The 27,447-nt window shown below is 45.7% G+C and overlaps 1 protein-coding gene across 4 annotated transcripts in view; it reads right to left on the bottom strand.

Moving 5' to 3' along the window:
- The window catches only part of NMUR1 (neuromedin U receptor 1), a 330,624-nt gene that overhangs the window by 212,134 nt on the left and 91,043 nt on the right, over nt 1-27,447 (bottom strand). The window lies entirely within an intron of this gene.

Genomic DNA, 27,447 nt, shown 5'->3' with positions numbered 1-27,447 from the left:
CAGTTGGTCCCATACTGAATCGATAGAGGGTACTAACTGAGGTCCTTTATTCAGACGGGTGACATGCATTACCAGGCAGGACTTGATTTTGGCCAAAAGATTATTAAATCAACTCATATTCTCTCCAGGGCTCAGAGCAGGAGCCTCTTATAATCAGATATTTGGCTGCGAAACAGCACTTCTGAATATTGTGATAATGATTTTCTGCCAGTTCATGTTGTCTCGTTAGCAGTGGAGGTGTCTAGCTGCCTGGTACAGGCACACCAAGATCCCAGCAGAGTCTCCAAATGGAACCTGCTTTTAAGTGATAGTGACATGCACAACACGCTCCCAGTACATTCAGTACACTCCAAAATAAACCTCTCCATTTTACACAATCTACCCCACTCAACTGTACCCCACTCCACTGTATGTCACTCAACTGTATCGCACTCCAGTGTATGCTATTCCAATTTACGCCACTCCACTGTTCCTCACTCCAGTGTACACCACTCTACTGTGCATTTTTTCAGTTCACGATGTTCCATTATATGCCCTACACTCCGATGTATAGCATCCCACTGTATGCCACTATACTTTACAACACTATCCGCCACTATATTGTACCACACTCTATTTAATAATGCTCCACTACACAAGACTAAACTGGATGTATAGTACAAAATTGTTACTAACATTAATAAAACCATTGAAATTCATAAAAATAACCGAAGGTTAAAGATAAGTTATAGTTAGGAAAGTTTAATTGATGTTTGGTACAGAAACCCAGTTTAAACTATACAAACATTAGAAATTCTAAAGTTATCTCATAAATTGATGATGTCTGCACCACTTACGCACTTATTTATATCTTATTTGTGCCAAACGCACTTTAAACTATACAACCATAACAAATCCAAAAGTTATACTTACAGGTTGAAGTTATCATGTATGCACCACTTTGAAATTACTGAAAGTCATATTTATAACTCACATTTATACTTATGCACCTCCTTTAAATTAATATCACTCTTGCACCTTCGTACACAGTCTTGTCACCTCATTCGCCACACTACATTAACTATAACTCACCCCTTTTCCGTACACTGTGTTCTGGCAAATAATATCATTTCAGGTGTCATAAGTGTTTTAGTTAACGCAATGAATTCACATACTATATATAACATGTGTAATATCCAAGGGTATAGCTAGTGCCAGGTAACAAACACAGGTGTCCGTGCCAGTGCAGGCAGGGAAAACATTATGTCCTAGGGGTGGCCATCCTTGGACATAGCAGGAGACGGCCCTGGGGCATGTGATCCCCAGGGTCATCACTGTATCCCTTTTTTACTTTGGCCGGGGCTGAAATTAGCCAGGGAGGGAGGCTGCGTGCCCCCTCCCAGTTGTAGTAAGGCTAGGCCCGGTAGATGGGGTCCCCGGGGTCAAAATTGACCCGGGATGGGGGCCAAGAGGCAACAACTCCTTCTCAATATCGGCAGAGTGAGGGAAACCACATAAATCTTTTTTTTTTTTTGCCGTGGATCCTCCGCAAATTTGCGGCAATTGTTTTTTTAAAGGTTTTTGCCCACCTACAGGCTCCCTGTGGAATCCCACCACCAGGCCTAGGGGTCAGGCCATTCCTACCCTGCCCCTATTTCTTTTTTTTGTTTTGTTTTTCACACGTTTTTGGGACTCCTAGTCCCAAGAAGGCTGCCAACACTTGGTTCAATCTGAGATCTGTGAGATCTGCAGTGGGTCCACGTCCCTAGATATACATAAATATTTTTCTCTAAAAAGTCCAAAACTACCAAATGAATCTGTAACAAATTACAAAAAGCACTCTTTCTGGACCAAGATCTAGCTTTCTGCCAAATTTGGTGCAATTTCATTCAGCAGTTCGGGCTGTAGTCATGTCTAAAATCCCTATGGGAAATTGCATGAGGAAAACTCGTTTTGGAACCCCCTTTTTCTCGACCCCCGCTTGACGAATCACCCTAAAACTTTCCAGACAGTAGCTGAAGCGAGTTGTACACTAGTTTTGGACATTTTGTGAAGATTCATTAAACTGTGCCAAAGTTATTAGCAAAACAAAAAACACCATCCTTGTGGAAACTAGGTCCTAACTATAACTACCGATTGGTGACCATACAAACAATCATCTATATATATATATATATATATATATATATATATATATATATATCCAGCTCAAAACTTCATCTTCCATACAAAAATGAAGGGACCGCACTCGATCAAGGTTGCTGCTCGGTTATTTTATTTTTCCAAGACCAAAAACGAACACAGGACGCGTTTTGGCTTCTCGCCTTTTTTCCAGCTGTGTACACAGTGCCGTAAGTTCAAAATCAATATATCAGTTACAAGCCTAAAGCTTCCGGTGCAATTCAAATAAACATAAATACCGGACTCAAAACATAAAGCATAAGATAAAAGGAGGCACCATATTGGAACATGCAATTGGACAAAGCAAATACTTTAGAATTCATTGCTGGTACATAATGAGCATCAGTAAATTCAAAAATTATATCACAGTAATTCATTCATTTCCGTAATTCATTACTCCCTCTGCGATCTTGGATTTCTCTTTATCGCGTAATAGGCAATGGCTGGGAATTCTATCCACTTTAGATAGGGTTTTTGGCCAGCAAGTCCGGGCAGTAGCCGCGTACCTTAAATCTCTCCATCGCCTCAGATGCTGCCGCATAGAAATCACTCTCTAGGGTACAATTTCTTTTTATACGGAGAAGCTCGCCGTAAGGTATACTATTCTATATATATGTAATATAAGAGATATAAACACCCTTATTGCAAAGTCCATGGAAGATCCGCCACTTCTATCATTTTAGGAGTGAATTCGAAGTATACATCCTGCAATGTACCTACCCCAAATTATATGTGGGAGCACTATCCACATGGTACATGTGAGAATTATCCAGCACCTGAGGGTGGTGAACAACAATGATAGAACAATGATAGAAGCTACCTCGCTGCTAGGCATATTAATGAGATGCATGGTGGGAATGTTTATGAACTTTCTTATTATGTAATTGATTCAGTGGCAAAGAACAGAAGAGGTGGAAATCGAGAACAAAAACTGCGACAACTAGATTCAAGGTACATTGTAATGCTCAATACAAAAATACCACATGGCTTAAACTCTGAAGAAGCTATGCATGTACATATTTAAGGAGAAACTTTCTTTGTAGATTTAGGGAAATAGCAGAATATAGCATGAGATGTGAGCAACGGTGAATGGAGTGGTGAAGATGGTTTCTCGGAACTTGTTAATTAAGGAAAATACTCATTTGGTTTTATAACATATAAAGATTAGCATTTACGATTTTTAATCAGGGCAAGTCATTTTAAGGGGCTAACATGATAGGGACACAGCATCCTAAAGGTCTCAATAAGCATAAGGCTGGGGATTTTGAAAGAGCCAACATAGAAATCGAAGATTCTTACTAGAAGAAGAGGGTTACATTTCAATCCCTGGTTGCATCTTATTTATTTTATTTTTGCACTTGCACTTCACTATGAAGAACCCCTGATTACGCTATGGATAGGGAATCCCTTGTCGACCCATTTAATCACGTAAAGATACTTCGAACTTTAGATGAATTTAATGTGAGTAATAATGCATTTGCACTTTATTGCCAAAACAATGGTATTGTGTTCAGGTAGTATGCAGAGTTAAGTCTGTAATAGTGCACTTGCACTTTACAGTAAATAATTTCATTTTTGGAATGATGCACGTGCACTTTACTGCTACAAATTGTATTTTAGTGATACATATGCAGTGGAGTGTGCCACATTTTTATACATATTGTATTTGCAGCTTCTTGGCAACAAATGTACTGTTGAGAGCAATTAACCATAATGAAGCAATAATGCACATGAATGTTATTGCCACAAATTTGATTTGTGAAACAACGCACTTGCACTTTGCTGCTATGAATTTTACACCCTATTCAAGGGGGTGAACAGAACTATTTCAGCAATAATGCACTTGCACCTGTACTTTACTCTTGCACTTTGCTGCTATGAATTTTACACCCTATTCAAGGGGGTAAACAAAGTTACATCAGCAATAATGCATTTGCACCTGTATTTTATTAATTGTGAATTTTAATATCGAAGTATGCTATGTAGGTACCTATAATGCTGTACATCAGCAGTACTTGTCATTTGCACCCCTCTCAACTTATAGCCCAACACCGCAGTACTCAGAATGAGGCTGTAACAGTTAAAGTATTATCAAAAGAGTCTAGATAGTGTAGTGAGGCAAAGTCAAGGGTAGAGTGTGCCATAAAAACAAAACAGATGCATAGAAATTGGAGGTGTGAGTAGGTTGATTCCCTATACTGACCCTGTATGTCCAGCACCTTAAACCCAAGCGCTCTCTATCAAGGGATCCAGGCACAGGAAAGGGGCAGGCCAGCAAGACCTCCAACAGCAAGTCGAAGGAGGAGAACTAGGCCCACGCTTTTTCATATGGCCCTCCAGTCACTTTAAACTGAGTACCCATGCCACATGGCATAGTTCGACTTAATCACCCAACACCCCTGCTGCACATCAATTATGTTTACCCTCCTTCTTAATCTTGCTTGAAAGAATATTTTGATACATATTGTTTTATTTAACAGAGTTTTATATAGCGCAAAATTGACCCGAATCGGGTGTCAGAGCGCTTTACATAGCATCAGTTGCATTACATGAGATCACATTCATTTTTGTTAGGCACGGGGAGATTAAGTGATTTGCCCAGAATCACAGGATGTTCAGCGTGCTTGCAGAGACTCGAACCCAGTTCCCCCGATTCGAGGTCGGCCGCCCTAGCAGTTAGGCCAACTCCTCTCCTCTGATAGACGTTTCCATCCATCTAAAGAACAGTTTTGGCACCAAAGGCACTGGATCCAAGCACATAATAAATAAAAGGCAAGTGCTGTACAATGCATTTCTTAGAAGTGCTTTACTCTGTGTTCTGTCACCCTTTTCCTTTTCACAAGTGATGAACTTTGTCTCAAAATACTCCCTGCATTGAATACTTTGTTTTACAAGATCCGTTTGCTCATGAGTCGCGTGGTCCACTCTTTCACAGCCCGACATTCCCATGAGACTAGAAGAGCTGTACTATGTCTCAAAATACCTACTTCTTCCAGAGAAGGACTGTACTCCTCATGAAGTACCTCCAAGAGTGATGGGCATATGGAAAGTCACCGGCCAAAGTGGCCCAGTAGATAAAAACTAGTGGACTGAAAGTAGCCCTGCTGATCACCAGTGGCTGAGATTAATCCAAGCTTTGCATCATGACCTTGTGGTTTGTTGGGGAAGACTGTTGGGTAAGCCCAGATATGAGTCCTGTGCTAACTGAGCCATAGTACTCAAGCCATGGAACTGACAAGGCCGACATCTGACCGGGGTTGCTTCTGCTCCTAACCAGAAGGTCCCTGGCCTTCTGGTTCTGCAGCACTCTTCCTATTGGAGCAAGACCAAGACTAATTTGCATATGCAGGCCTCAGTCTAGAGTGGCACAGTGGGCGAGAACGCCAGTAGTTGAGGTTAACTCACATACGCCTTCCATCACTTTGTTGTTTCTTCCTTCAGAGAGCATAGGTATCACTGCTGTCAGGTAATGAAAACACCTATTATTCAGCAACAACAGCCTATTCAGGTTGTTACGGTTAAGGTTTCTAGTCAATTTTGCTATTACTGATGAATCCCTAGTGAAATCTGCTGGGAATCTTGAGCCATACCCCAAGGCCGTGTTGTGCATGAAGAAACAGAATATAAAGCTTAAATCTCAACTATTTCTGGTTTATTCTAAAAGTAGCTTGTTTAATAGGAATTGCAAAAGACCTGGCTCTTTGCATGCAAAGAGAAGGCAAATGGTAAGCTAAAATAGAGACCTTGTGATGGCCGTGTGTTGCATTCTTCTTTAGTTGTTCATCCAGGTTTCTGGGGTTAATTGTACATGAATAACTACCCTCCTGCTAAGATGTACTTATCTCGCCATCTCCCTGCCCCTATTTCTCCTTCAAAGAGAGCTCCACTCCAAATACCTTCTCCTTCTTCTCAGTTCCTGATCTCAGAAGCTTTTCTCAGAAGCTTTATGTCTAGATCTTCAACAGGTCCTTCTCTGGTCTTCTTCAAAGTTCTGCTCTTCAACTCCCTAGTCCCATTTAGGGCTATCCTGAATTAATCTTTTGGATTGAATATCTTTCCTAAGGGCTTCAAGTTTCCTGCACCAAACATTTACTTAAGAAGAGAGAATCAATGTACCAGACAAGTTCAGCACAATTGAGACGCCAGCTCTTGGCCAAGCTTATAGACAAAGCTTCCAACCTCTAACCGATGGAGCCCATGGAAAGCAATGAACTTGCCCGTGCCCAAAGAGGGTGCACATTTACACCATAGAACTGAGAAGATCCCTCATCACCTGGAAAGACTTCACAACCTAAAACAATGGAACTTGGCCAACAGCATTCACCATTCAGAACCGCTGAACAACTTTGACACTGCTCATCATCATCATCATAACCTTTTCGAGATCTCAGATGTAGGTGTACAGGTTTGGCCTTAGAAAACAATCCTTTTTACTTGTGAAGGTAGTTCAATTTGCCCTACCCTAATATTTTAGAGGTACCTCAGCAGTACATCATCACCACTCTCCTCACCCTACATTTAATCCTCTTCCTAGCTTGAAAGAGTGTCATACATTTACACCCAAAACTTCTGGGAATGGCACATACCTTTGCAGTCGCTACTAGGTAGTTAAACATAGATCAGAGTTTCCATAGGAAGAACGTTTTTTGTTTTCTTAATAACTTCAGCACCCTTTGATGACTCTGAATAAAGCTTTTTCTGTTTTTTTGAATATACATCTACATTGGCTTTTTCTACGACAGTTTTCATTCAAAGGTTTCCATAGAAACATTCATCAAGTGGCGACCAAGATTCCCAAACTTCCAGGGTTAATTCCCATAGGACGTTTTGCTCTCCAATACAGAAAAAACAGCTGAACATTATTTGTTTTAAATACGGTCAGTCTTTTAAAGAGGGGCCACATTTGGACATAATGGTGACAACTCTCTGAAAAGGTTAGGCATGTATGGACGGTTGATCCCGTGGAAGCATCATTGTAATCCCATGGTGCCAAAAAATGTTCAACATTGGTGTTTGTGGTTGGTCTAGTGAAAAACCAACAAGGTGACGGATGGAATACTTGAATTAATTTCAGCCACTGACAATGGCTCAGGTTGCATTCCAATCTATAATTCTTTCCCCACCATGCCACCTCAGTTTGGATACACCCATATGCAAATCAGTCTTGATCTTGCTCCCCATGGGAACAGTCCAAAACTGCCAGGCCAGGTCCTCCGTGAACCGGAACACAAGTAATCTAGGACCAGTTTCACCTGGTTTCACCCTCAGCACTCAGGCTGGACTGTTCCGAATGGAGCAGGGTCAACACTGATTTATATATAGCTGGGTCCAAAATTACCTTAGATTGGGATGGGGCCCCTAGTAATTACCAGTGGCTGAGATTAATTCAAGCATTCCATCCATCACTTTTTTATTATTATTATTTAAGAGTTTTGTATAGCTCTGGCCAGACCCAAAGGTATCAGAACGCTTTACAACATTTATCGAAATGCAACCAAACACATAGTATAACAATAATATACATATAGGTTCGTGGCGAATCCTGTTCAGGGAGGGGGACAAAGGAGCGAGTAGAGAGGTAGGTGCTGTAGATGCCTTCTTATCAAAGTCACTAGATACTGCATTGCGTAAGATTTTAGGTAGGAGTCAGTTGACTATTCGTCAGAGTTCGGTTGAGGAAGAGGTCTTTGAGTTGGCTTTTGAATTTTGTGAAGGAGGGGTTAGTCCTGATATGGACTGGGATGGAGTTCCAAATTTTGGGTGCATTTCCAGAGAAGGAGCGAGATAGGGTTTTTTGTTTGTGAGTTTTCGGAGGAATGAGAAGTAGAGTGTTCGTATTCCCAATGAAGGATTCAAATTAAAATATATGATTAGCATAGCGTAACTAAAATTTGCTTATTTGATTTAGTCCCGTAATAGGGCCCCTCTTCGTCATAATAAGTTAGTACGACGGAAAGGGCCGAAAACAGGACCGCGGCCATCTTGGCCCTTAGCTCTCTCGTCGTGTAGGAACTACGATCACGTGGTTCCCTGAGCCCATATTTTCCTCATTTAGCACACACCAGTTTAGAAGACAGGCTGAATTGTATTTACGACCGAGAAGCAAGGTCACATCTGCTAAAAGGGAGTACCAAGCAAAATTCTTTCTGAACCTGGGACGAGAAGGGAGTCACCCGGCCGACCTTCTATTCTTAAAGATAGTAACCCTTTTTGTATCGCTGAAACTAGATATAGGATGAGCTCATTAGGAGCGCCTTGACGGGCTGGTACTTTTCCACTTGTAAGGCTTTGTATGTTGCGCTGATAATGTATAAAAGTATGAGTTTGTCAAGGAGCCAGCAGTCTTCCTCGGCGCACCTCCTGGGTGAGGATCGATGAGGCTCCTCTATGTAGAGTTTTCTGTCTGGCCAATAAACGCTTGAACCTTCTACGTTGCCAACTGCTCATTATTTGACTTACATTGCGGGCCACCGGTAAGTGTGGCCCTTGGGACGAAATTTTGGTTACAACAGTTGGCGACCACGAAGGGACCCCGTGATAGGGTCTGATCTCCCCCGTAATCGGGTGGTAGGTTCGAGGGCGTCTTAGCCGGGTGAGCGGAGGACGAGCTCGAGGGTTTCGCTCCGCGCGCTCGAGTGGGATGCCCTCTGCTGCTAGTCACCCTTCACCGGGGTCCTACGGGCTCAACCCAAGAAACGGACCGTGTTGGTCGAGAGGAGTTGGTAGCGAAGAACGGACATTCGTACCAGGGTGCATCTGGTGAGTAGAATTTTGATTTGAAGCACTGATTATAAGCAGTGCACGTTTTGATTTTGAAGCACGCGAGGTAGAGCGTGTAGTTGCATTTGAAGCACAGGCTCTAGGGCGGTGCATTGATTTTGAGGCAGGCGCTGGAGAGCGGTGCCACTGTTGGTTTGAAGCCCAAATTGTATGGCTGGGCATTGATTTGAAAGTACATGTACATTTGGTACGATTTGATGGGCCCTTTTCTCTGATTTGATAAACCGCGCGCGGAATGTAGCCCGATTGCACCTGGGAGACTCACGACCCGAGCTGGGTAGCCACGAGACATATCCACAGCGATGCACAGACCTCCTCGGGACAAGCCTCAGTTGTGAACCAGGAAGGCAGTGAGGGGATCTGTGGTGTAGTCGGGGATGTCTATTGTTGGAAACATTACGGATTAGTGTGAGACTGGCTCACTGATGGTTGTGGTTTATGTCATTTGTGTCTGTATTGAACCAATCACCATGCCTTGTTTTAGTAAATTGAATTGTTTTAGCTGTTGCTGTCGGACAGGTGACTCTCGGCTGGCTGAGAGTCAGCCTGCCCCGCCGGAAGGCAGTCCTAGCCACTATATGTATGTGAAGCATGGAATTACCCCTTTATTGTTTTGTACTTTGTGGCATAAATATACTAAAAGTAACGAACAATTGCAATGGCCAAAGACTGGCTCGTTTGATGAGAAAAAAATTGCTTTCTTACAGGAACAACTGTTCTCCAGGTGTAGCCGTCAGGCTATGTTTGATGCCCTGGGTTCATGGCTGAAAGAATCCAAGCAGCGGCGGATAAGGGAGGAGAAGCAATCCAGGGCTAAGGCTGGACAGAACGTGACTCAGAAGGCCATAGCTTATGATAGGTCTCGAGCAGAAAAGGGAATAGACTGTATGAACCGTGAATTCCGTTTGAAGGTAGATAAGAGCTATGTGACTCGACCCAATGCTGAAGATGAGATAGAAGACTTATTGGATATACGGCCACCGCCTCCTTATGTGCCTCAACGGCTGTATCCGGAGGTGGCCGGAGTCTCGGCTCCGGCCACGGCCGCGTCCTTAGGATCCTCGGGGGCCTCAGCCCCTCCAGCCCCCCCCAGTTCCTCTCCTCTGACAGAACTCTCCCGACTGTCCACATCCGTGTCAGAGGTGATTACTATGTTACCAGCACTGTTAACAGCCGCAGCAGCTGGGACAACTCAGCTGCCATCCGGGTCAATGACTTCCCCTTCTGTCCTGCCCTCCTCCTCCGCGAGTACTACGCCAGTAGCAGCTGCCACCACTCCGACACGTCCGGTTCCCTTAGCTGAGGGTAAAAGGTTGTTTACTCGTTCGGCTTTGGGAACAGAAGAGAAGGAAACTATTGCTGTACAGGCATCCCAATGGATGCGGCAACCCATTTATTCATTACCAGATATTTGGAGCACCATGAGAGATTACGAGCCGGTAATGCAACAGCATGCATTAGAACATATGGTGAACCGCCTTACATCATTATGGGAACAGGTACACACGGAGGGAAGGGCCCCGGCCATATTATACGATATCGTCACACAAACCCATAGATCCCGCCTTACCCCAGAAGAAGTGTATGGGAATGTGCAGACCTTGGTGGCGTATAGAACCCGTCTGCAGTCGACTAATCCTACGGGGCTATCCCAGTACCCTATGCGGGAAGTACACCCCATCTACCATCCAGAAGTTACGGAAGTGGTAGACGCCCTCGGGGTAGTTACTCGTCCCAGAGTGGAGGCGCGTTTCCAAGAACAATGGGTGTATACCCCCTGGAAACGAAGTGAGGTGTTGTCACTAAAAAGTCAGTTACCAGATCCCAGGAAGAATCCTACTGCGTATTACAAAGAGCTTACTGAAGCGGCTTCCTCCGCAGTAATGACGTTGGCGGACATTGAATTATTCTTTGCTTTATTAGTACCGGTGGACATTTGGCGCCAGGTACACGATCAGGACCATGCAACCGAATTTGGGGGAACTTGGGAACAGCTACGGGAATGGGATGGAGATCGTAAACCAGGGAATAAGCCCCGGGCGGAAATATTGGCCCTTCCTGATAGGATAATAAATGATATGCTTTCGCTGATCCCTCCCCGGAGGGTGGATTGGGATAAGTTGACGGCCTGCAAGCAGAAGAAGGATGAGAGTGTATCAGATTTCTTTACGAGATTTGAGGGAGTTTTCATTGACTTCAGTGGACAGGACCTGGCCACTGAAGGAGGGGTACTTTTGTTCGTGAATCGATTCGTGACCAATCTGCTGCCGGAGGTATCGGCTTGATTACAGGCTGCTGAAAGCACCTGGACAACTACTTCCCCTTCGACAATATTGAGTATGGCTCAATATTATGAACATCGTGAGAATAAAAGCAAGGACAGGACAGAAAAGAAGTCGAAGGACTTGAAGACTCGAGTATTGTTACAGCAAGTAGAGAGAGGACGGGGAAGAGGGCGAGGGTCGCAGAATTTTGCTCCAAGAGGGGCGGGTCCGGCACAGACGACAGGACGGACAGACTTGGGCATAAATCAATGTGCTTTCTGTAAGCAGGAGGGGCATTGGCGAGCCCAGTGTCCGTTATTATATGAACAGAACAGTGTTCTGAGAGGTCGGGGAAGGGGACGTTTTTGTGGACAGCGAGGGGGATCTACGAGACAAGAGCATTCGGCGACAGGTGAGACTGGTCAGAATTGTTTTGATCACGGTCAGGGGAAGCAGTATTACAATGATTGTTATATGACAGGTGAGGGATCAGGTTATTCTCAAGCATAGGACAGCCAAAGACAGAGTCGGGGGCAGGTGTCGATTCCAATTGATCAAGCTGGACCTTATGTCCATGCACGATTATTGAACGCATCAGGTAAGTTCCTAGTTGACACAGGGGCCATGAACAGTTCTGTTTCACGTGCCCTAGTCCCGGGGGCTGCTCTGTCTGGCCAGAATAATGTGTCTGTGGGGTTTTCTGGAACTCGGGTGGTAAGCCCCATCTCACAACAGCTTCCCCTTACCCTGGGGTCGGTATCAATAAACTCACCTTTCCTTTTGACCTCCCAGTGTGGAGAGAACCTTTTAGGCATGGACATATTGAAAAGATTGCATGCTCGCATCTATTGTTCCCCGGACGGGGTTTACTTGACCATAAAAGACCCTTCACCCCTCTCCGCGCAATGCTTATCTAAAACAGAACCTCTACCACCAGAACTGGCGTGCATCCCGAAAACCCTCTGGGCGACTGGAGACACCGATGTGGGCCATTTGCAAATTTCCCCAGTATCGATTACCTTAAAACAGAACGCCCAGTTGCCGAAAATTCCCCAGTATAAAATTGCCCCTGCTGGGGAACGAGCTCTAATGGCTATCATTCATGATTTGATTAAAACCGGAGTAGTGGAAGAAACGGCCTCTAACACGTGTAATAGCCCTATTCTTCCGATTCTTAAATGAGCCCCGGTACAACAGACTCCTGATTATGCTGATACCTATCGATTTGTGATTGACCTACGAGAGATCAATAAGATCGTGGTACCCCAGTACCCTGTGGTACCTGATATTAATTCCATCCTGATGATGATTCCTCCAACCGCACAATTTTTCTCAGTAATAGATTTGAAGAATGCTTTCTTTAGTATCCCTATACATCCAGATAGCCGCTATCTTTTCGGCTTCTCATTAGGGGGCCGTAGCTTCAGATTCTGTCGCGCCCCCCAGGGGTATACGGAAAGCCCCAGTATTTATAGTCAGGCACTGAAAAAGATACTAGACACGTTGAGGTTGCCGCCAGGTAATGTATTACTCCAGTATGTTGATGATCTCCTGGTGGCCTCTGATACTGAGGAGGGCTGCCGGACGGCAACAGTAGATTTACTACAGCATCTGGCAAGAAATGGTAACAAGGTGTCACTGTCAAAATTCCAATATTGTCGACCGGAGGTGACCTATCTCGGTCATCTCCTGCCGAAGGAGGGAAGGTGATTGACCTCAGAGCGTAGTGCATCCATTACTAACATGTCTGTTCCTCGCACACAACGTGATGTCCGTGCTTTGCTTGGTATAACCTCTTACTGTCGCAAATGGATCCCTAACTACTCTCTTATCACTAAATCTTTCTTGTATCTAATCACCAAAGATGTGCATGAACCCCTACCCTGGACTGATGAGTGTCAAATGGCTTTTATTTCTTTGAAGGCTGCTTTATGTTCTGCTCCTGTGCTCGGCACCCCAGACTACCGGAAGCCTTTTGTGCTCTACGTGCATGAGGTGGACGGTTGTTCGCTTTCAGTGTTAACACAGGACTTTGGAGGTAAGCAAAGACCCTGTGGATATTTTTCGGCGGTTTTGGACAATGTCGCCAGAGCGCTTCCCAGCTGCCTGAGAGCCACGGCCGCTGTAGCGGTGGTGATCAGGCAATCGGAAGGGCTAGTCCTAAATACGGATCTCACAGTGATGGTACCACACGCTGTGGACGTATTGTTAAACAGGACACAGACGCAGCACTTAACCAGTGCGCGTCTTACGGGGTACGAATTGACCCTGTTTGCACCTCACATAACGATCAAGAGATGCGTCACTCTGAATCCTGCCACGTTGCTACCCCTCCCCTCAGGAGAAAGTGGCCAGGATGTACATGATTGCATATTTCGGACTGAAGAAGAAACAAAGGGCCGGATAGATCTAACAGACACCCCTTTATCTGAACCCCAAGGGGAATTGTATGTTGATGGCTCATGTTTTAGATTGCCCAACGGTACTACGGTTGCGGCTTATGCAATTACCACCTTGCAGACCGTGGTCGAGACGGCCAAAGTACCATATCATTCAGCCCAAGCGGCTGAATTAATTGCACTACTGAGGGCGTGTGAATTGGGTAAGGGATTGAGGCTGAACGTCTACACCAATAGCCAATACGCTTTCGGGGTAGCCCATAGTTTTGGGAGGTTGTGGGCAGAACGAGGGTTTCTTACATCCCATGGTGAAAAGATAAAGAATGGACAATTGGTCGAGCGACTGCTGGCTGCATTACCTTTGCCAGAAGCCCTTGCTATTGTAAAATGTAGTGCCCATAAGGCTGTAACTGATGATGTTGGGAGGGGAAATGCTTTTGCAGATAAGATTGCTAAAGAAACTGCCCAGTCGACACCCCCTCCATGTTTGTGGTTAGCCAGTGCAGAAGGATGGTAGAAGCAGACATTTTTCGAAACACTGTAGATAGTGTGAAAGAATTGCAGCAGGAGGTCACCCCAGAGGAACTGCAGTATTGGCAGGAGCAGGTGGGGCGGTTAGACGAGAATGGGTGTTGGACGGACCTGTCAGAGAAATGCAGATGGCTACTACCGAATGCATTTGTGAATGCGGTGGTAGCCATGGCACATGGTCCCGCCCAAGTCGGGGTTCGAGGCATTTGCGCGATATTGGACCCTGTATGGTACAACACCAATATCCAAAAAACGGCCAGGAATTTGGTCCAACATTGAATGGTCTGCCTTGAACATAACCCGGGGGGTGGTACTCCTGTTCTGTCAGGTAGTTATGCCCCACCCACTTTGCCTTTTGAGGTACTCCAAATGGACTATATACAGCTGGAACGGGTTAACAACCTCAAATACGTTCTGGTGGTAGTCTGTACCTTCAGTAAATGGGTAGAAGCGTACCCCACTAGAGAAAACACAGCTATAGCAACTGCGAGAGCCTTAATAAAAGAGTTTTTTCCCTGATATGGGTTACCACGAGTGATCTGGAGTGATAATGGGACACACTTTAATGCTAATTTAGTTCAACATGTATGTAAGGGTTTGTCCATACGACAGAAGTTTCACGCCGCGCGGCACCCTCAATCAGCAGGCCTAGTTGAAAAATATAATGGGATCCTGAAGTTAAAACTAGCTAAACTACAGGACACGACCGGCTTGAAATGGCCCGATCTTCTACCATTGGCCCTGTTGTCTGTAAGAACGACCCCTCATTCTCGGAGTGGGATTTCCCCTTACGAGGTGGTTTTTTGGAGACCTGCCAATATATGGGGGGTGCCCCGGCCCAAGTCATTCAGGGATATTGAGTATCCTATGTTAGCCGTCTACCTCTATGCGTTAACTAAAGATCTCCGTTCTATCCACCAACAGATTTCAGCAGTACTGCAGCCTCTGCTGGAGGGCCCCGGACACAGCATCGAGCCAGGTCAGTGGGTCCTAATTCGGCACTATCAGCGGAAGTCGAGCCTGGAACCCCGCTGGACCCGGCCACATCAAGTGCTTCTGGCCACAAGGACGGCGGTAAAGGTCGAAGGGAAACAGCATTGGATTCATGTTTCCCATTTGAAGCGTGTCCCGCTTCCCTTGCCCGAGGATTGGGACCAGGAGGAAAACGTACGACACAGAGGTGAACACGACACCGAAGAATCACCCTCCCCCGAAGCCCACGGAGAAGCGGAAGGGCAGGGAGAGAGGGCCATAAGTTCGGGGTCAGCTGTGGCAGATACGGCCCTGCCTGGGGACCAAACGCGTGACCAGGAGGGCCACACACCTTGTTCCTTATCTGATCCCACTGTGCCCATCTTGTTCATGAATCCTGAAACCCCTGGTCACACTCGATACCACCTGCGGCCCCGCAAACGGAATGAGATCCCCCGGTCCGGCCTGCAATAAAAGGTGAAGTCTGAGCTAAGGGACCTGGGGATCATATAAACACTGGACTGAACTCGTGGAAGGCGTGGAACTTTAAGTGATAGCCCTGTTCAGAAAGAAGGTAGAGACACTGATAGAAAAAGGGGCCCAGGTAACCTTCCTCTTCGACCAGAGTTGCGTCAAGTGCAGCTCCCACGCGAGAAGTTTTTGCACCCTTGATTTTTATTTTTATTTTTTATGTTTTTACTGTTTGGAATGCTAAGAGTCTGCCTGTGAGGCTCTAACACGGACACAGGAAAGAAGCACCCTCCAGCAGATTGGACTGCTTGTAAACTCTTTTTGTTTCCCGAGCTTAGAACTGGACTTTTAGTGAGAATGTATCCCATTGCTCGTTTTGCCCTTGAAGAAGAACGTCCCATAATCCCTCGCCCTAGATACCCATATTTACCAATGTTTTCAACATGGAGTTTGCGTGCTAAAATTGTGTTTATTTCTATAATAGCTGTGTCATTTCTATTATGTTTAGGAATGTTCATTTATCTAGAATTCCGCCACCCAGTCCATAGCCTGGTGTTATCTACCCCCACTCCTAAGGAACACCATTTTCAGACTTTGGCCCCTCATAAAGAGAGGCATCTCCAGACTTATGTACATAATGCCTTCATAGAAATGTTGCATCAAACCCACAGTTCCACGAATGTTACCGATTGCTGGGTATGTGGCCTCCTCCCTTCAGTAATGCATAAACATGATTTGTTTATTTCAATGCCGTTGTCACATTTAGGGAGCTGTGAAGCTTGGTTTAGATTGTTGTCTATGATATACGAGCATTATACTGTAGACGCACACAGGTTCTCAGAGAAAGATTATGACTTAATATTGGCCTACATAGAGAGGCATCAGGGGTTCACTCCAAATGCAGAAGATACTGACGGCACTTTAGATCCAACAGCCTGCATGAATGTGTACATGGACCATGAGAATGATACTTGGCTAAGGGATGAGATATTAGATTTTGTATCCTTCAATTTTACCGAATACTTCAGATATTTCCAGGAACGCAATGTCTCGGAAGACAAGATTATACCAGTCCCTGTATTAAATACGTCATCCTCCTTTTGTATCCAAGGTGCCGGCCATTTGTTCGTGGGATTTAGCAGATGCAATTACACTTATCGATTACGGACTTTTAGTAGTCCGCCAATATTGACTCCCCCGAACATATATTTCGTGTGTGGGGAAAATGCTTACACCTGGCTTCCCAGGGGATGGTCAGGCAGGTGTTATCTGTCCTTCCTCTATCCTCCTGTTTATATTGCCCCATCAGATTATCACAAATCCCATTCACTGAACAAAAGAAGTCTGTTATCCATGTCCACTGATAATGATGTCACTGATCAAACAGATACCCCGGCCCAACACTTCGTAGATATTATGAAAGGGGTCCTACCTATATGGGGCCCTATCCTAACTAGTAAGGAAATTAGGAGGCTGTCCAGGGTGGTGGAAGGAGTGGTCAATACCACTGCCGGGATATTGACCAATATCACTGTTGAGCTTCAGGCGACCCGGCTTGTGACCCTTCAAAATCGTCTTGTTCTAGATGTTATATTGGCCGATCGCGGAGGAGCATGCCGGGTGATCGGGAGCTCCTGTTGTGTATATATACCTGACTCCGCCCCTTCGGTTCATTTAGCCATTCAGAAACTCCACCGACTGGCATCAGAAATCCATACGGAGACCGGTACCTGGTCCCTGTCAACCTGGTTCTGGGACCTCCTGACCACTTGGGGGTGGAAACTATTCATGGTCCTATTGGGTATAGTGGGTTTCCTCTTTACCTGCTGTATTTGTATCCAGTGCGGTCCTGCTTGTTGTTCTTATTGTGCCACCCAATTTCGCTCTGCAATACCTAAGTCCTCACCTACCCATGCTCAAGCTAATGCCCAGATGACCCAGAAAGAAATTCATGATATTATGCAAATAGATGAGGGCATTTTTGAGGAGTAGTCATTTTTTTTAAAAATTATTTTTAGCTACACTATGCTAAAAGGGCCGTTCTGAAGGATTCAAATTAAAATATATGATTAGCATAGCGTAACTAAAATTTGCTTATTTGATTTAGTCCCGTAATAGGGCTCCTCTTCGTCATTATAAGTTAGTACGACGGAAAGGGCCGAAAACAGGACCGCGGCCATCTTGGCCCTTAGCTCTCTCGTCGTGTAGGAACTACGATCACGTGGTTCCCTGAGCCCATATTTTCCTCATTTAGCACACACCAGTTTAGAAGACAGGCTGAATTGTATTTACGACTGAGAAGCAAGGTCACATCTGCTAAAAGGGAGTACCAAGCAAAATTCCTTCTGAACCTGGGACGAGAAGGGAGTCACCCGGCCGACCTTCTATTCTTAAAGATAGTAACCCTTTTTGTATCGCTGAAACTAGATATAGGATGAGCTCATTAGGAGCGCCTGGACGGGCTGGTACTTTTCCACTTGTAAGGCTTTGTATGTTGCGCTGATAATGTATAAAAGTATGAGTTTGTCAAGGAGCCAGCAGTCTTCCTCGGCGCACCTCCTGGGTGAGGATCGATGAGGCTCCTCTATGTAGAGTTTTCTGTCTGGCCAATAAACGCTTGAACCTTCTACGTTGCCAACTGCTCATTATTTGACTTACATTGCGGGCCACCGGTAAGTGTGGCCCTTGGGACGAAATTTTGGTTACAACACCAAGATGCCTTGTCTGACCTGCCTTCTTGAGTTTAGCAGCCAGGTAGGCAGGTTTTCCAGTGTGCAGAGCTTTGTGTGTGAGACAGGCAGTTCTGAAGATGGCACGCATTTCGATTGGGAGCCATTTTAGGTCTCTGAGAGAGGGAGAGATGTCTTCATATTTCTTTACTGCAGTGACAATCCTTGCTGCTGCATTTAGAGTTGATCTGAGGGGAGCTAAGTGAGATTTTGCCGTGCCTGTGAGGGTTGCGTTTCCGTAGTTAAGTGTGGACAGAACAAGGGATTGCGTAGCCACATTTCAGGTCGTTGGGGGGATGAAGGGTTTTAATTTGTTGAGTAGTTTTAGGTTGAGGAATGCGCTTTTAGCGGTGTTTTTGATATGTTTGACCATAGTTTGGGTCCAGAGTGATTCCCAGTTATTTTACGGAGTCGGCCTGTGTGCGATTGCAGTTGAGAGCGTAAATGGACTTTAACCACTCTGTGACTTGGGGGGTCTGCTCTTTGTTGGATATGGGAAGGATTTCCGTCTTATCTTGGTTGAGTTTCAGGTGGTTGCGGGTTAGCCAGTGTTGGACTTCTCTCAGAGTGTCGTTCATTCTCTGAATGTCGCCAATGGAGGAGGTGTCTAGGTAGATCTGGGTGTCGTCCGCATAGAGGTGGAAGGGGATGTTGGCTTTTTTGAGTATGGAGGTGAGGGGCTCCATGTATATGTTGACAGTGCTGGGGAGAGAACTGATCCTTGAGGGACACCCCTGCTTGTGGGGAGTAGGTCGGACTTGAAGTTTTTAATTTTTATTCTTTGCGAGCAGTTCTGCAGAAAGGATGGAAACCACTGTAAGACCACCTCTTCTGCTCTAACCCTTTCTTGGAGTACATTGATGAGCAGTTTGTGGTCAACAGTGTCGAAGGCTGCAGACAGGTCCAGGAGTATGAGTGGACAGCATTGGTCCATGTCTGGTGATTTGTAGACATCATCTATGGCAGATCCTTCGGTTTCCTGGGTGCAAAGCTTTAGAACAACCTGCCAGAATCCTTGAGGCTTGATCCTAACTTACTTTCTTTTAGAAAGAGCCTTAAGACATGGTTGTTTCAATAAAACTACTGGCCTTTCTACCCCACTCTTATCGCTGCGTAATAGCCAGGACACTCTTGTTTGAGTAGCTGTGCGCTCTACTAAATACCCGTTTTCATTTCATTTCATTTCATGCACAAGACAAATATGTCAAAAAAATAATAAATAAATAGGCGCTGTCAGCCTGCCACACAGGACACAAGAGCACGTGGGAGCTCTGTATATTTGGGTTCTGTGAATACGAATATTGTACTGCACAACTGCATATTTATTTCCCTTCTTGGAAAACCATGAATTAAATTGAGTGATCACGCATATGTTAAGATAAGCACTGCAACAAAAGCTGGGCTCAGGTCAAGCACCTACTTAAACACACTCCCTGCAGCAAGCAATTTGCAGACCGCCGCGACCGCGCAACCAGTCCGCAACTACCATCGCCGAGCTCGCAGCACCCCACGCCATCACCTCCATGGACTACAAACCTGAACTTCCACCTCAACAACTGCAACGACCCTGACTCCATAACTCTCCTCGACAACCTCGACAACCTCGGACTGAGGCAGCTGGTCAACACTCCCACTCACAGAGCTGGACACACCCTCGACCCCATCTTCGCAGGAGGGACAAACATCCACTTCAGCCACAACACCCATCTCCTCTGGATGGACCACCACTGCGTCCATTTCACCTTCAACATCACCACCGCACCCAAACCTGCCCAGCGCCCGCCATGAAGGAACTGGAGCAAGGTCACAGTGGAACACCTCAACATCACCCTCCTCCAAGGCCCCCCCAGCGCCATGACCAACACCAACTCCGCAGCCAAGGAATTTCACCACTGGATCTCCTGCTGCGCCGACAAACTCGCACCCCTCCGCCACCCCGCCAAACAATGCCCTCTGAAGTCCGCCTGGTTCACCACAGAACTACAAGAAGCCAGGTGCTCCTGCAGACGCCTAGAGAAAACCTTGCAAAACCAGAAAACCTCGGAAGCACGGATCAACCACAGGAGCGCCCTGAAGGAATTCCACCAGTGCATAAGAGACACAAAACGGACCTTCATAAGAAACAAAGTCCAGACCAACACAACCAACGCCAAGGAACTGTTCAATGTCATACAGCAGTTCTCCAAACCCCCCTGCAAGGCCACGGCCATCACACCTTGCCAGGAACTCTGCGACAAGCTCAGCTCCTACTTCCATCTTAAGATCAAGGCCTTCTCAGGATCCCCAACGGACTACTGCCCACCGTACATATTTCACAGGGCCGCCGCCGCCATCGCACCCGAACTAGGACAGACCATCAACGCCTCCTTCAGATCCGGCATTTTCCCAGATGACTGGAAGTGGGCGGAGGTCAAACCCCTCCTCAAGAAACCTACGGCCGACCCAACGGACCTGAAAAACTACCGGCCCATCTGTCTCCTCCCCTTCGCAGCCAAAAGTCACTGAGAGACTCGTAAATGCCCAGCTGACTGCCTTCATCGAAGAGAACTCCATCCTAGATGCCCTCCAGTCTGGATTCCGCAGCAATCACAGCACCGAGACCGCCCTCCTTGCCGCCACCGACGACATCCGCATGCTACTCGACCAGGTACACTCTGCGGCCCTCATCCTTCTAGACTTCTACGCAGTCTTCGATACCGTCTCACATCGCACGCTCGCAGCCAGACTTCACGATGCAGGGATACAAGGAGCCGCCCTCGACTGGATCCAATCCTTTCTCTGCGGCAGAACCCACAGGATCAGACTCCATCCCTTCCTCTCGAACCCACCGATATCAACTGCGGAGTGCCCCAAGGATCATCGCTCAGCCCCACGCTCTTCAACATCTACATGACCCCACTCACTGCAATCGACAGACAGCATGGGCTCAGCATAGTATCCAACGCCGACGACACCCAGCTCATCCTCTCACTCACGAAGAACCCCAAAGATACTAGACTCTGCCTCCATGAAGGAATGAAGAACGTCGCAGCCTGGATGAAAGACAACTGTTTGAACCTCAACTCAGAGAAGACCGAGGTCCTCATCCTCAGACCCTGCACCTCCGCCTGGGACAACACCTGGTAGCCCTTTGCCTTCAGGAACCCACCCACCCCTACAGACCACGCTCTTAACCTCGGCATCATCCTCGACTCCTCCCTCTCCATGAACCGCCAGATCAACGCCGTCGCTTCCACCAGTTTCAACTGCCTGCGCATCCTCCACAAGACCTTCAAATAGATCCCCCACAACTGCAAAAGGACCGTCACCCACTCACTCATAACCAGCAGACTGGACTATGGCAATGCCCTATATGCCGGAATCAACAGAACTTTTCTACACAAGCTCCAAACCATCCAGAATGCCGCAGTGAGACTCGTACTCGGGACACCATGTCATGAAAACATGACCCAACACCTACGAGACCTCCACTGGCTCCCCGTTGAGAAGAGGGTCACCTTCAAACTCCTCACCCATGCCTACAAATCCCTCAACAACACCGGACCCAAATACCTCAATGAGATAGTCTCCTTCCATGTACCCAAGAGGAACCTCCGCTCCGCCGACCTCACCCTGGCAGAGATCCCCCAGATCTGCAGAAACAGAGCAGGTGGGAGAGCTTTCTCCTACATCACAGCCAAGACCTGGAACGAGCTCCCTGTGAACATCAGACGCTCCCCGACCCAGCACACGTTCAGGAAGGACCTCAAGACCTGGCTCTTCAACTGATGCGGAGCTGCTTCCCCCCCCTAGCGCCTTGAGACCCTCAAGGGTGAGTAGCACGCTCTACAAACCACCTGATTGATTGATTGCCGCGTTTAAACAATGGGGGCAGTGCTTAATGTGAGCCAGTGGTTTCTGGTGCTCCACACGGGCACTTAATTGGCTTCAGGAGCTCGGCACTGGCATGAATTTGTCAAAACCGAACTTATTACAGTCTGTCACTTGATGGCGCTGCTCATCTAATTTAGAGATGAGCAGAACAACGTTTGTTTATAAATACAATAAACATTAAAAAATTACTAATTGCTGCCTCCTCAGCCATTCCTTTAGCTTTGGGGACCTGGAATAATCTGAACGGTCGCACTTGCAGGCGAGAGAGATGGATGTACGTCGTTACAACGCACACTTTTACAACGCATGCACTTACAACGCATTTTTTACAACGCAACATCCACTACAACGCATGCCATTACATCGCAGGACACTACAACGCATTTTTAAAAACTACCTTTACAACGCATTCCATTACATCGCATACTACCTTTACAATGCATACCATTACAACACATAATATTACATTGCATTTAAGGTAAGTATTGGATAGTATAGGGGTAAAAATTACTAATCTCACTCCAGGGGGTGCAACAGTAGGGTCATTGTTGGATAGTATGGGGGTAAAAATTACTATTCTAACTCCAGGGGGTGCAACAGTAGGGCAAGTGTTGGATAGTATAGGGGTAAAAATTACTATTCTAACTCCAGGGGGTGCAACAGTAGGGTAATTGTTGGATAGTATAGGGATAAAAATTACTAATCTTACTCCAGGGGGTGCAACAGTAGGGTAAGTGTTGGATAGTATAGGGATAAAAATTACTATTCTAACTCCAGGGGGTGCAACAGTAGGGCAAGTGTTGGATAGTATAGGGGTAAAAATTACTATTCTAACTCCAGGGGGTGCAACAGTAGGGTAAGTGTTGGATAGTATAGGGGTAAAAATTACTATTCTTACTCCAGGGGGTGCAACAGTAGGGTAAGTGTTGGATAGTATAGGGGTAAAAATTACTATTCTAACTCCAGGGGGTGCAACAGTAGGGCACGTATTGGATAGTATAGGGGTAAAAATTACTATTCTAACTCCAGGGGGTGAAACAGTAGGGTAAGTGTTGGATAGTATAGGGGTAAAAATTACTATTCTAACTCCAGGGGGTGCAACAGTAGGGTAAGTGTTGGATAGTATAGGGGTAAAAATTACTATTTTAACTCCAGGGGGTGCAACAGTAGGGTAAGTGTTGGATAGTATAGGGGTAAAAATTACTATTCTAACTCCAGGGGGTGCAACAGTAGGGTAAGTGTTGGATAGTATAGGGGTAAAAATTACTATTCTAACTCCAGGGGGTGCAACAGTAGGGTAAGTGTTGGATTGTGTAGGGGTTTTAATATAATATTATGTGTTGTAATGGTATGCGTTGTAAAGGTAGTATGCGATATAATGGAATGCGTTGTAAAGGTAGTTTTTAAAAATGCGTTGTAGTGTCCTGCAATGTAATGGCATGCGTTGTAGTGGATGTTGCGTTGTAAAAAATGCGTTGTAAGTGTAGTGCGTTGTAAAAGTTGCGTTGTAAAGGTTGTTCCCCAGAGAGATGGTTAGTATTTGTTTTGGCAGTGGTGCCAGGGGCGATGGGTGGTGCAAGCTGCAGCAGCCTCCGGATCAGGGCCCTGGCACTTATTATTTCACAAATTAAACTGTTGGTTTGGGCACACTAGTACTTCAGCACCCAGCTTAGCGGTACAAAGTGAAGCGGCAGAAACTTATAAGTCATATGTTGACTTTATGTACACGAGTATACACATCTCTTGGTTTCCTGCGCATTTGCAGCCCACATATTATTTAAAACCTTGTTTATTGATTCAGAACTCTACTTTAGGCAACTCAAAAGATTTTTTTCACGTTTGATTATTGATACTGTACTAAGAATCTGAGTAATTCAAAAAGCACTGGGAAAGCCAATTGCGTTACACTCTCCTTAGTGTTGACTGCAGTGTTGACACTACAGTCAACACTCAGGGGAGTGCAAATTGTGGACTGCATGTACCATGATGCAAAGGAGCAGACTTTTCTCGGATATGATGTAGTGTTATGCCACACTCTTTCCGCTGCCCAAACTGATTTTCATGACCTCCTCTGCCATTTATCACACATTCCTAATGTTCCTTTTTGTTAAAAATTATATTCCGGCCCATTGATTACACTTCATCTGGCCCGAGCCGGAGAGTATGGCCCGAGCCAGAGAGTACGGCCTGGGTGTAGAGAATACCGCCAAAGCCGGAGATTCCGCCCCGTCAGCGGACGTAAAGATACAACTCGTAAATGACCTCTGTGAATACCAAAAGTCGTAAAGTTAGACTTCTGTCTCAGATTGCCTTTGTGAATATAAAACATTTTCTTGCCATCCTGTTCTCTGCCTTTCAAGCCTGTCCCAAAGCTTTTTATGTACTTCCAGCAAACCTGTCAAAAAGGATTTGACACTCAAGCAGAATTTGACACTGGAATGTCAAAAAGATTTTGACAGTCCCCACTGTTCAGGCTCTGTGAGTTTTAGAAGAATCACCTATGCCCATGCAGGTCATCGTGTTGTTCCTCCTGCAATGTGATTCACACCTTTTTCACAGCTATTCAGATGCTAGTCCCTGGATGAGAGAAGTTTCAAAGCAAATGTTAATTATCACCCAGGAACTTTAGGCAGGAGAAAGGTAACTTTCTAAAAGCAATTTAGTCTTAATATTTATTCAAATCTGACTTCACCTCAGAATTTGATTTTTAATAACTATTGTGTAATTGTGTAGTTGTGTAGATATTTTTCTAGCTAATCTCATTACTGACACTGTAATAGGATTTTCATTTGTATTCAGGTGGTCTACATAGGACAGCTAGGCCTGCCACAGTGAAAAATACCTTTTTGGGGTAGTCACTGTAAGGACATGTTAACATTACATTTCTACATTTTATACTTTTAAATACCATGCGCCCTGCCTTGTGGACTAGATGGGCTACTTATTCATTTTTAAAAGAGAAGTTCTGACCTTTGAAAGGGTTATTTTTAAGGGTGGGCGTAGTGGGCGTAGTGGGGCTACGTGAAGCAGCGTGTAGTGTGCCCAAATCTACGCACAATCGCGCGCTCCGCGTAGCCCCACTACGCCCCACCCTCCATGCCCATTTCTCGCAAGAAATGCGCATGCGCGGGCGTCCGCGCATGCGCATTTGTCACAAGAAGTTCAAAAACGAGGAAGAGGGAGCCCCGGAGACGCCGCGCTTCAGGTAAATCTCTTTACTTTTAATTATTTAACATGCAGGGTATGATTTAAAAGGAGGGCGGGCGGGCGGGAGGCGGATGGCAGGTGGCAGGCAGCTACGCTTCGCCCTGGCGTGTGCGTAGCGCTGCCTGCTTCGCCTACTTCGAAAACTGCGAAGCAGGCAGCGCTACGTACACTACGTGGGCGAAGCGTAGTGTAACGCCCAGGGTTAGTTATTTTGACTGACTGCATTGCAGTGTTTAAATTGTCATAGGCTACAATGGCAGACGCTGTAGTGGACGGCACAATCGGTGCCGCATTCCACCAGTGTAATTTAACTTACAGGCCCTGGATACATTTTATACCATATACTAGATGGAGTTTATGAGAGAATCCATAGGGCAATGTAGAAGCAGAATTTCGAATGGCGAACGTTAGAAATAAATATCCCGTGAATCATTGTAGAGGTCGGTTGCTCTATAACCTTGTGTAATTAACGACTCACGATAACCCGGAAGAGCTATGAAAAGAGCTTTCAGATTATTCCGTCCCTAGATTCTATTCGGTGCTGTTTTTCTGAAAATCTTCATACTTGTGCAGTGGTACGGGTACTTGCACCGATTCCTGTTCATACATTCTAAGGGGCAGATTTACGAGGACTGGCGCATCCCTGCATATCAGAAGGGATGTGCAAGGTAAGATGCGTCACGCAAGTTTACCCTTGCGCCACCACAGATGCGCCGCATCTGATGGCGTAAGGGCGGCGCATTGCTGGAGTCGTGTCGCAAGTGCGACGCAACTCCAGTAATGCTCAGCGGCTGCCCATACCTAACATGCTGCGTCACGCCTTACGCCTGCTTCAAGCAGGTGCAGGGTTTTGACACAGCGGCGTCGGAAAAGTGACTCAGTGAAATCTTGTAGATTTCACTGCGTCACTTTTCCGAGGCTTTTTCCGACGGAACGCCCACCCTGTATACATTAAACCTGACACAGGTTTAATGTGGCGCAGGGCTTTACAACGTGACGCATCTCCCTAGATGCGTCACGTTGTAAATAAGGTGCAACATGGCGCATGGTATACGCCACCGCTGCGTCACAGAAGTGCTGCAACGGTGGAGTAAATGTGTCGCAAGGGGCTTGTAAATCTGCCCCTAAAAGTCTAAGTCTGTGCTTTCTCTGTGATATTAGAGTAAAGATTTTTCTACTGAGTGCTTTTAATAACAGTGCTGATTTTCTGAAAAGCTGTATTTAATTACATTCAGTTCAGAGTGTTTTCTTTTACATTTCTGAGTTTCTCATTTTGAAATCAGATAAAGCTATAATTGGTGTGGAGGTCACCATAAGAAGTGTACATTTTGGAGAATGTAATTATTTGCTGGATTGCTAAACTGGGAGGACACAGAAGTTACTGCTTAATTAAATCAAGAGTTGAACACTTTGTTTCCTATAAACTCAATCTTGAAATATCTTACTTTTATCTATTTTTCTGGATGAAGAGGTCATATTATTGTTACAATAAAGGAGAAATAACTTTTTCTTATGTTCATTGGTGGCTGATGATATGTACATGGATTGTTTACCAGAAGTGCTTAACTTTATTTTTAGATGAAAAGTTGTGCTTGGAAAACGTTTTCTCTCCTGAAAAATTTCAAATTTGATTTATTTTGTTTTGTTGTTTTGCAAAAGGTAACAGGGGGTCAAGTGGAGTCCAGGAAGTTTGGTTCTTCCCCTGTGAGGCACAATTTCTATTTGTTTGTGGTGGGTATACGTTCCCTCATATAGAGGTACTATGCGTTTGAGTATGAATAATATAAATAAATGAAATCTACTTCTTATTTTTAGGTCTCGCTGAGCCCAACGCATGCGCTGGCTCGGAGAGACATTTTGTATTTGGGATTTTTTAAGTGCTGCCTGTGGCCTAAAGCTTGAGTGCACGCGAGCATGAACGCGCGCAGCCGCCAATCACTGCTGCGCGTGCACCACTCGCGTGCTTGCCACACAGAGCGTCCCGTCCTAGCGATCGCGATCACTTTCGCTTTGATCGCGATCGCTATTACTTTCGCTTTCACGGCCGCGCGGCCGTTACTT

Source organism: Triturus cristatus, chromosome 11, assembly GCF_964204655.1.
Source record: "Triturus cristatus chromosome 11, aTriCri1.1, whole genome shotgun sequence".
NCBI lineage: Eukaryota > Metazoa > Chordata > Amphibia > Caudata > Salamandridae > Triturus > Triturus cristatus.
The sequence above is the reverse complement of the archived record's forward strand: the minus strand, read 5'-3'. Positions and strand labels throughout refer to the sequence as shown.